Source organism: Macaca nemestrina, chromosome 4 (genome assembly GCF_043159975.1).
Source record: "Macaca nemestrina isolate mMacNem1 chromosome 4, mMacNem.hap1, whole genome shotgun sequence".
Lineage (NCBI taxonomy): Eukaryota > Metazoa > Chordata > Mammalia > Primates > Cercopithecidae > Macaca > Macaca nemestrina.
The window spans coordinates 142,401,995-142,413,270 of record NC_092128.1 but is presented as its reverse complement, the minus strand read 5'-3'; the positions used below and the strand labels follow the sequence as shown (position 1 = coordinate 142,413,270).

The window sequence follows — 11,276 nt, the reverse complement described above, 5'->3', positions numbered from 1 at the left end:
CCTCCCTGTTCAGGAGGTGCCCATATATTCAAGAGAGAGTGTTCATAATTTTCTTTTTCTTTTCTTTTTTTTTTTTTTTTGAGACAGAGTCTTGCTCTGTCATGCAGGCTGGCGTGCAGTGACATGATCTCGGCTCAATGCAACCTCCACGACCCAGGCTCAAGCGATTCTCATGCCTCAGCCTCCTGAGAAGCTGGGATTACAGGCGCACACCACTACGCCTGGCTAATTTTTTCTATTTTTATTAGAGAACAGGTTTTGCCATGTTGGCCAGGCTGGTCTTGAACTCCTGACCTTGAGTGATTTGCCCCCCCTCAGCCTCCCGAAGTGCTGGGATTACAGGCGTGAGCCACCGTGCCTAGCCAATTTTCATAATTTTCTTTAATTCCACTGTGGTGGGAGAACTGGCTTCAGGGAAAGCCATCCTGGGCAGGTGAGGTAGCCCCATCAGGAACAGGTTTCAATCAAATGTTTTGGAGGCAGTGATGCCTGTGAACCCTGGTGAGAAGGAGCGTGGCGTGAACATCAGGAACCAGACTTCACCCTGGAGGAAAGGCCACAGGTGGGGCTGAAGGAGCAGTTCTCACAAGTGATCCTGTGGGCACTGGGGACCCACCACGCACCTTGGGGCACAAGTGTCAATGTGGCTTAGAGTGGGGTAGAGGACTCAGGGTATTAAAAGCATCAAGGAATCCAGGGGAGAGCCACCGCACCCAACTTTACTTTTACCCACAGGCTGATGCAGCTCAAGGAAATGTTACTCCACAACGACCTCAATGATACACACGGAACCTGTTTGCCAGGCCCTTGCCACAGGCAGTAATTTCAAAATGGGGGCTGTCAAGGCTTGTTAGAATACCTGGGACTGAGAGGAAAAATAATATATATATATATATATATATATATATATATATATATATATATATTTTTTTTTTTTTTTTTTTTTTGAGACAAGGTCTTGCTCTGTCACCCAGGCTGGAGTGCAGTGGTGTGATCATAGCTCACTGCAGCCTCGATCTCCCAGGCTCAAGCCATCCTCCTGCCTCAGCCCCTGCAAGTAGCCAGGACCACAGGCGCACACCACCACACCCAGCTAAGAAAACAATTTAAACATTTTATTTATATATTTATTTTTATTACTATTTTTATTTGAGAAGGAGTCCTACTCTGTCACCCAGGCTAGAGTGCAGTGGCATGAACTCAGCTCACTGCAACCTCCATCTCCTGGGTTCAAGTGATTCTCCTGCCTCAGCCTCCTGAGTAGCTGGGATTACAGGTGTGTGCCACCAAACCAGGCTAATTTTTGTATTTTTAGCAGAGACAGGGTTTCACCATGTTGCCCAAGCTGGTCTCAAACTCCTGACCTTAGGTAATCTGCCTGCCTCGGCTTCCCAAAGTGCTAGGATTACAGCTGTAAGCCACTGCGCCCGGCCTAATTTAACATTTTAAAATCTTGCTTAAATTTTGAAATAAAATCTCAATTTGGTTTTTATTTTTATTTTTTTATTATTTTTTTTGAGACAGAGTCTGGCTCTGTCACCCAGGCTGGAGTGCAGTGGCGCGATCTCGGCTCACTGCAGCCTCCGTCTCCCGGGTTCAGGTCATTCTCCTGCCTCAGCCTCCCGAGTATCTGGGACTACAGGAGCCCGTCACCACGCCCGGCTAATTTTTTGTACTTTTTAGTAGAGACGGGGTTTCGCCGTGTTGGACAGGATAGTCTTGATCTCCTGACCTCATGATCCGCCCGCCTCGGCCTCCCAAAGTGCTGGGATTACAGGTGTGAGCCACCGCGCCCGGCTCAATTTGGTTTTTGAAGAAACTCTGTCCAGGTTGTGGTGACTCACATTTGTAACTTCAGCACTTTGGGAAGCTGAGGTGGGAGGATCGCCCAGGAGTTCAAGACCAGCCTGGGCAACATAGGGATACCTAGTATTCCTAAAAATAATAATACAAAAATTAGCCAGGTGTGATGGTGGGCACTTGTGATCCCAGCTACTTGGGAGGCTGAAGCTGAAGGATCCGTTGAGCCTGGGAGGTCAAGTTTGCAGTGAGCTGGGATTGCACAACTGCACTCCAGCCTGGGCAACCAAGTGAGACCCTGATTTAAAAAAAAAAAACAGTGCTTAGTGCCACATGCCAGGAACCACAGTGACAACAAGTCAGAAGTGTGTTGAGTCAGGGCCCACTGGGAGTTGATGGGGTGTCATAATGTGGGGACCCTGCCCTTTTCCAGAAGGTGGAGGTGCAGAGGGGCTCATAAGAATCACAGCTTCTTACTGTGGCCCTGAACCCACTCACATCAGCAGCTCTCTGCACCGCCAGCCAGACAGCTCGCACCAATAAATTAAACCTAATTTTTTGCTGGGCGCAGTGACTCACACCTGTAATCCCAGCATTTTGGGAGACCAAAGTGTAAAGATCATTTGAGGTCAGAAGTTCAAGACCAGCCTAGGCAATATAGTGAGATCCTGCCTCTACAGAAAATTAGGTGGGAGTGGTGGCATGTGCCTCTGGTCCCAGTTACTCAGGAGGCTGAGGCTGCAGTGAACTATGGCAGCACTGAACTCCAGCCTGGAAGACAAAGCAAGACCTTGTCCTCATTAAAAAACAAAAAAAGAAGCAAGCCAGCAGGTCTAATCCAGACTTAAGAGGAAGGTATTGTCCAGGAACAGTGGCTTACACCTGTGATTCCAGCATTTTGGGAGGCTGAGGTTGGTGGATCAAGTGAGATCAAGAGTTCAAGACCAGCCTGGCCAACATGGTAAAACCCCATCTCTACTAAACATACAAAAATTAGCTGGGCATGGTAATGGGTGCCTGTAATCCCAGCTACTCAGGTGGCTAAGGCACAAGGATCACTTGAACCCAGGAGGCGGAGGTGGCAGTGAGCTGAGATTGCACCACAGCACTCTAGCCTAGGTGACAGAGCAAGACTCCATCTCAAAAAGAAAAAAAAAAAAAAAAGAAAGAAAAGGCCTTGCAAATCAGCCATCTGCACGATGCCTGAATTCCTGCTATAGCCCTGGCCAACTGGCTTTTCATTCTGTCTGCACAGTAGCATGGATAGGAATGGTATCCTGGTTATCCTGCAATGAAAAATGTCTACCTGTAACATTGACTATTTCTTGCAGGCACCTATAACCTGTGGAAAGGGTGAAAAGCTCAGAAGATTCTATTGTCTATTTGATTTGATTTATGTATTTTTGAGGCAGGGTCTTACTCCATCATCCAGGTTGGAGTGCAGTGGCACGATCATAGCTCACTGCAGCCTCAAACTCTTGGGCTCCAGCAGTTCTGCCTCAGTCTCCGAAGCAGTTAGGACTAAAGATTTGAGTCACGATGCCCGGCATTTTTTTTTTTTTTTTTTTTTTTGTAGAGATGGGGTTCTCGTTATGTTAGCCATTTAGGCTAAGGTCTCAAACTCTTGGCCTAGAGTGATCCTCCCACCTTAGCCTTTCAAACAAATGGGATTACAGGCCTGAGCCACCATGCCTGGCCATCTACTCTCTAAATGCTAGTTAACTACTTTGATGGGCCGGGTGCAGTGGCTCATGCCTGTAATCCCAGCACTTTGGGAGGCTGAGTGGGTGGATCACCTGAGGTCAGGAGTTCGAGATTAGCCTGGCTAAGATGGTGAAACCCCATCTCTACTAAAAATACAAAAATTAACTGGGTGTGGTGGGGGGTGCCTGTAATCCCAGCTACTCGGGAGGCTGAGGCAGGAGAATTGCTTGAACCTGGGAGGTGGAGGTTGCAGTAAGCCAAGTTTGCACCACTGCACTCCCAGCCTGGGTGACAGTGCAGGATTTCGTCTGAAAAAACAAACAAACAACAAAAACTGCTTTGATGAAAGCTAAAGAGTAAACTGTAAATACAGACTAGGCCTAACGTTTTTTGTTTTTGAGACTGAGTCTCACTCTGTCACCCAGGCTGGAGTGCAGTGCCATGATCTCGGCTCACTGCAGCCTCTGCCTTCCAGCTTTAAGTGAGGCTCATGCCTCAGCCTCCTGAGTAGCTGGGATTACAGGTGCCTGCCACCATGGCCAGCTAATTTTTGTATTTCTAGTAGAGACAGCCTTTCATCATATTGGCCAGAGTGGTCTCCAATTTCTGACCTCAAGTGATCCACCTGCTTCGGTCTCCTAAAGTGCTGGGATTACAGGCGTGAGCCACCATGCCTAGCCAAGATTAGGTCTAATTTTTAAAGTAATCGGGAACATAGAAAATGGTTCTGCAATTATTAATCTACCTTTTTTTCTTTTTTCTTTTTTTCTGAGACAGGGTTTCACCCTGTCACCCAAGCTGGAGTGCAGTGGCATGATCATGGCTCACTAAAGCCTTGCCCTCTTCGGCTCAAGCGATCTTCCTGCCTCAGCCTTCCAAGAGCTGGGACCACATGCATGCACCATCATGCCCAGCTGATTTTTTAGTTCTTGTAGAGACAGGGGTCTCACTATGTTGCCCAGACTGGTTTTGAACTCTTGGGCTCGAGAGATCCTCCCACCTTGGCTTCCCCAAATGCTGGGATTATAGGCATGAGCCACCACACGTGGCCTCACATATTTTGACATATAAAACAGCAAATATTTTTTTAAAGAGCTAAAGAAACCAGTAGTTTTTAAAGAAAGAAGTAGTGGGAGTGTCTAGTACAACCAAAACCAGGCATCAAAGTCAGCTGTTAAACATTCCAGGCTCGGCACAGTGGCTCATTCCTGTAATCTCGAAACTTTGGGAGGCACAAGTGGGAGGATTGCTTGAGCCCTGGGGAGTGGAGGTTGCAGTGAGTCATGATTATGCCACAGTATTCCAGCCTGGAAAACACACTGAAACCCTGTCTCAAAAATAAACAAATCAATCAATCCAGAACCAGTGCTCACTTCGGCAGCACACATACTAAAATTGACATGACATGGAGAAGATGAGCATGGTCCCTGTGAAAGGATGACACACAAATTCATGAAGCATTCCATATTTAAAAAAATATTTCAGAACCAATGAAATAAATGAATCAAAAGAAAAGGAAGACCCTGGTGGTTCCTTTGATATCAGAAAAAATCGACCGGGTGCAGTGGCTCATGCGTATAATCCCAGCAATTTGGGAGGCTGAGGCTGGCAGATCATTTGAGGTCAGGAGTTGGAGACCAGCCTGACCAACATGGTGAAACTCCGTATCTACTAAAAATCCAAAAATTAGGCTGGGTGCAGTGGCTCATGACTGTAATCCCAGCACTTTGGGAGGTCAAGGTGGGTGGATCACTTGAGATCAGGAATTTTAGACCAGCCTGGCCAACATGGTGAAACCTTGTCTTTACTAAAAAACAAAAATTAGCCAGGTGTGGTGGTGGGCATTTGTAATCCCAGCTACTCAGGAATCAGAGGCAGGGAGAATCGCTTGAACTTGGGAGGTGGAGGTTGCAGTGAGCTGAGATTGCACCACCGCACTCCAGCTGGGGTGACAGGGCAATACTCCATCTCAAAAAAGAAATAAATAAATACATAAAGTACAAAAATTAGCTGGACATGGTGGTTCATGCCTGTAATCCCAGCTACGTGGGAGGCTGAGGCAGAAGAATCGCTTGTACCCGGGAGGCGGAGGTTGCAGTGAGCTGAGATCACACCACTGCACTCCAGCCTGTGTGACAGGCAAGACTCTGTCTAAAAAAATTAAATAAATAAATAAAAATTTAAAAAGTTTTCATTTGCAATTCTGAATTTGGCAAGAAGAGTGAACTGTGGCCCAGTGACCGGCACACAGCATTTTAGAGTTCATGGCGTGATCCCTGGGAAACTGTTTTTGCCAAAGTTGTGGCATCATCTCTGGCCACTCACTTTATTCCAAAGACCTGGCTCAAAATGATTATTTATGGAAATCAACTCTAGCCTTAAAACACAAAATCATTGCAGTTCTAAAGATATTCAAAAAAAGATAATTAAGATGATTAAAAAGCAATGAAGGGCCAGGCACAATGTCTCATGCCTGTAATCCCAGCACTTTGGGAGGCTGTGGCAGAAGTATCACTTGAGGCCAGGAGTTTGAGACCAGCCTGGGCAACATAGTGAGACCCTGTCTCTACAAAATAATTTTAAAAATTAGCTGGGCATGGTGGTGTGAGCCTGTTGTCCCAGCTACTCCAGAGGCTGGGATGGGAGGATCACTTGAGGCCAGGAGCTGGAGGTTGCAGTGAGCCAGGATTGCACCACTGCTCTCCAGCCTGGGTGACAGGGAGAGATTTTGTCTCTAAAAAGGAAACAAAGGAAGCAAGGAAGGGCTTCTCTCCAAATACTTCCACTTTGTTTGGAGCAATTACAAGATTCCAGGAAACCCGGAAAACCTACCCTGAGTACCTTTTTGGATGTATGCTAATGGGAAAACAAATCTCATTAATTAACTCACAGAACAGCTAAGAGAAAAGGATCTTAGGGGACATGTGGTTTCACTCCCTAAGTTTAAACATGAGGGAACTGGGTACCAAAGAGACTCACCAGGTAGAGAGAGAAGAGCCTGTCTTACCACAAGGGGTCTCTCATTGAAAACCCAGCAAAACTCGTCCCCTGCCTGCATTCTCCAAGATCATAACCCAACATAGGATAGAAATGTCTCCACTTCAGAGGACAACCGGTTTGTCCTTTGCCTTTTACACTCCTTTCAGCAAGGAGTATTTCTCAACTTTGTGTTTATGCAAACTCTTGAGCAGCACAAACTCCTCAGCTAAGAGACACTCCACTCTGTTTGCAATTGAGGGCAAAGGCTGGGATGCTTGGGCACCGCTCCAGGCTCCTTTCCCAGAAGTCTGGGGTGGCAGAAAAAAAAAAGCATTTATTTTTCACTCACTGAGTAGAGACTTGCAGTGAGCCGAGATCTCACCACTGCACTCCAGCCTGGGTGATAGAGCAAAACCCTGGCTCTAAAAAAAATTTTAAAGATTGCCCTTGGAATTAAGATTAATATGTATTCCCTGTGGTTTCCAGGGTATCAAGAAAAAAAAAAAAAAGAAAAAAAAAGGAGGCAGAAAGACACAGAAGAAGAAAAGGAAAATTTGAGCAAGAATGGAAGAAGGGCTGGGCACGGTGGCTCATGCCTGCAATTTCATCACTTTGGGAGGCCTAGATGGGCGGATCACCTGAGGCCAGGAGTTCGAGACCAGCCTGACCAACATGGCAAAACCCCATCTCTACTAAAAATACAAAAATTAGCAGGGTGTGGTGGCAGGTGCCTGCAATCCTAGCTACTCGGGAGGCTGAGGCAGTAGAATTGCTTGACCACAGGAGGCGGAGGTTGCCGTGTGAGCTGATTGTGTCATTGCACTCCAGTCTGGTGACAGAGCCAGGCTCTGTCTCAAAAAAAAAAAAAAAAAAAAAAAAAGGCCGGGCGCGGTGGCTCAAGCCTGTAATCCCAGCACTTTGGGAGGCCGAGACGGGCGGATCACGAGGTCAGGAGATCGAGTCCATCCTGGCTAACACGGTGAAACCCCGTCTCTACTAAAAAAAAATACAAAAAACTAGCCGGGCGAGGTGGCGGGCACCTGTAGTCCCAGCTACTCGGGAGGCTGAGGCAGGAGAATGGCGTAAACCCAGGAGGCGGAGCTTGCAGTGAGCTGAGATCCGGCCACTGCACTCCAGCCTGGGCGACAGAGCGAGACTCCGTCTCAAAAAAAAAAAAAAAAAGTTTTCTGAGGCCGAGTGCGGTGCTTCATGCCTATAATCCTAGCACTTGGGGAGGCTGAGGCAGGCAGATCGTTTGAGGTTAGGAGTTTGAAACCAGCCTGGCCAACATGGTGAAATCCCATTTCTACTAAAAATACAAAAATTAGTTGGGTATGGCAGTGGGTGACTGTAATCCCAGCTACTCGGGAGGCTGAGGCAAGAGGATCGCTTAAGCCTGAGAGGCAGAGGTTGCAGTGAGCAGAGATAGTGCCATGGCACAATCATAGCTCACTGCTGCCTCAGATTCCTGGGCTCCAGCAATCCTCCTGCCTCAGCCTCTTGAGTAGCTGAGATTACAGGCATGCACCACCATGCCCAGTGTGAGAAACAAACTCACCTGTCCAAACACAAAGAATGGACTCAGACACCCAGAGAACAGTGAAGGTGAGACTTCTAACAATGGTCTTGCAGGATCGGGTGTCGGATGCCTATCATCAGACACACCTAGCAGTTTCAACAAGCAATTTATCCTCTTGTGTGCAGGTACCTCCCCTGTTTCCTCATACATAGGCTGAGTACTATGGGGTCACAATCTTCTTGCACGTCGCCTATTGGTTGTTGAATAGGGGCTTTAGGTGTTTTTTCTTTTTTTTTTTTTTGAGATGGAGTCTTGCTCTGTCACCCAGGCTGGGATGCAGTCGTGCGATCTCGGCTCACTGCAAGCTCCTCCTCCTGGGTTCATGCCATTCTCCTGCCTCAGCCTCCCGAGTAGTTTGGACTACATGCGCTCGCCACCATGCCCGGCTAATTTTTTTGTATTTTTAGTAGAGATGGGGTTTCACCGTGTTAGCCAGGATGGTCTCGATCTCCTGACCTCGTGATCCACCCACCTCAGCCTCCCAAAGTGCTGGGATTACAGGCATGAGCCACCGCACCCAGCCATGTATATCCTGTTTCTTCTATAGTTTGCTGACCTAATCTGATTTAAGGCACTTTGTCTTGGAAATGGATCACTGTATACATTATTTCCTTCACCCAGCTAATTAAAAATATTTTTTGTAGTGATGGGGGTCTCACTCTGATGCCTAGGCTGGTCTTGAACTCTTGGCCTCAAGTGATCCTCCTGCCTCAGCCTCCCAAAGTGCTTGGATTACAGGCATGAGCCACCTGTTCAGTCATCTTTGTTTACAAAAGAGAGTTTAAAGGACTCCAACTAGGAAATATTGCAGTAATCTGGGCCAGATATGATTCTAGCTGGGTTGAGATAATGACCAAGATAAAAAGGAGGAAGACGGGAAAGGCTGGGAGGGACACAACAAACAGGACTTGCAAGTAAGCAGTGACAAAAGTCAGGGAAACCAAAGAAGACTCCCAGGTCTCCAGGTGACGAGGCCAGACATGGTACATGGTAGTGCCAGCAGACGGAGGGGGAGTGCATACCCCCACACAGCTGGCCCACACACTCCGGCTGTAAAAGGCCAGGAATCGCATGCTCTCCAGCTTGCTGCCTGAATTTGGACAACTCACTCACTCTCACTGCCTGTCTTCACAATTTCAATATGAAGCTAAAAAAAACCTTCTTTAACTTGTTTTGCTTCTCATTTTGTCACCTAGGCTGGAGTACAGTGGTGCAATCTCGGCTCACTGCAACCTCTGACCCCAGGGTTCCAGCGATCTTCCTGCCTCAGCCTCCCAAGTATCTGGGATTACGGGCCTGCCACCATGCCCAGCTAATTTTTTTTTTTTCTGGAAAGACGGGGTTTCGCCATGTTGGTCAGGCTGGTCTCGGACTGTTGACCTCAGGTGATCCACCCTCAGCCTCCCAAAGTGTTAGGATGACAGGTATGAGCCACTGTGCCCGGCCGGCCTCCAGCTTGTTTTAAGAATCCAGTAACATCCCTATGTTTAACAATTGGTTTAGATATTCAGAAGCTGCTGATGTGAATGTTTAATGAATTTTATGAGTAAAGAAATTAGATCAAAGTAAATGGATTCCATGAAGCCGAGAAGCTGAGAATGATGTCTTCTGGATATGCCACCTGGTAACCCCTCCTTCAGTGCACTGTGCCCCCTGACAAACACCATGGGGAGCAGGGACAGAGGAGGTGGGTGGGGAGCACAGGGACACAGGCACGGTGACATCTGCCCCTGCCTTGCCCCCATCCCATTCACTGCTTTCTATAATGCAATCATTTTTTTAAAATATTTCTTTTTTCTTTCTTTTTTTTTTTTTGAGACGGAGTCTCACGCTGTCGCCCAGGCTGGAGTGCAGTGGCGCGATCTCGGCTCACTGCAAGCTCCGCCTCCCGGGTTCCCGCCATTCTCCTGCCTCAGCCTCCTGAGTAGCTGGGACTACAGGCGCCCGCCACCGCGCCCGGCTAATTTTTTTGTATTTTTAGTAGAGACGGGGTTTCACCGTGGTCTCGATCTCCTGACCTTGTGATCCGCCCGCCTCGGCCTCCCAAAGTGCTGGGATTACAGGCTTGAGCCACCGCGCCCGGCCTATAATGCAATCATTTAACAATGGTTTCCCATGTGTAAAATATTTGCTTCATTCAATCACAGAATAGACACTTGATGTTCATATTTACTGAGTAAGAAACTGTTCACTTGCCAAGTAGGAACTTTAAAAAATCAACAACCCTTAATTAGCTGCATCACTGAAGTAAAACCAATGTAAGGGATTTAGTTTATCCAGGCAAGCCTGGTTGGCTTCTTGGCTTCCCGTCTTCTCCATTTATTCCTCCTTCTCAAAGTATGGATTTTATTTTCAAACTGGGGAAAAGGGGTGTTCCAGGTGGAAGGTGGAGGCAGGATGGCTTTAGACTAGGAGTTCAAGATCAGCCTGGTCAGTATAGTGAGACCTTGTCTCCAGAAAAAAAAAAAAAAAATTCTCTCTTTTTTTTTTTTTTACTTAACTGGGTGTGGTTGCATGCCTGTGGTCCCAGCTTCTCAGGAGGCTGAGGCAGGAGGATCACTTGAGCCCAGGAATTTGACGCTGCAGTAAGCTGTAATCATGCCACTGCACTCCAGCCTGCGTGACAGAGCAAGACCCTGTCTAAAAACAACAATAACAACAAAAAAGGGCCAGACTCAGTGGCTCACACCTGTAATCCCAGAACTTTGGGAGGCGGAAGCAGGAGGATCTCTTGAGGTCAGGAATTTGAGACCAGCCTAGACAACATAGTAAGACCTTGTCTCTCTATTTTTTTTTTTTTTTTTAAAAGAGGTGTTTGGGAACTTCCACTATGTAGACGTCCACTGCTGAAGGGCTGTTTTGGGTCATAACCAAGACACGTGGCCTTGCCGGGCGCGGTGGCTCAAGCCTGTAATCCCAGCACTTTGGGAGGCCGAGACGGGCGGATCACGAGGTCAGGAGATCGAGACCATCCTGGCTAAAACGGTGAAACCCCGTCTCTACTAAAAAATACAAAAAACTAGCCGGGTGAGGCGGCGGGCGCCTGTAGTCCCAGCTACTCGGGAGGCTGAGGCAGGAGAATGGCCTGAACCCGGGAGGCGGAGCTTGCAGTGAGCTGAGATCCGGCCACTGCACTCCAGCCTGGGCAACAGAGCAAGACTCCGTCTCAAAAAAAAAAAAAAAAAAAAAAAAAAGACACGTGGCCTGAGAGCCC

General features: G+C 47.6%; 1 non-coding gene across 1 annotated transcript; it reads left to right on the top strand.

Moving 5' to 3' along the window:
* The first annotated feature begins 4,869 nt into the window (after positions 1–4,869).
* LOC112423974 (U6 spliceosomal RNA) lies at positions 4,870–4,976 on the top strand. Its single transcript, XR_003014582.1, has one exon. It is a non-coding gene; the product is annotated as a U6 spliceosomal RNA (small nuclear RNA).
* Positions 4,977–11,276: the final 6,300 nt, after the last annotated feature.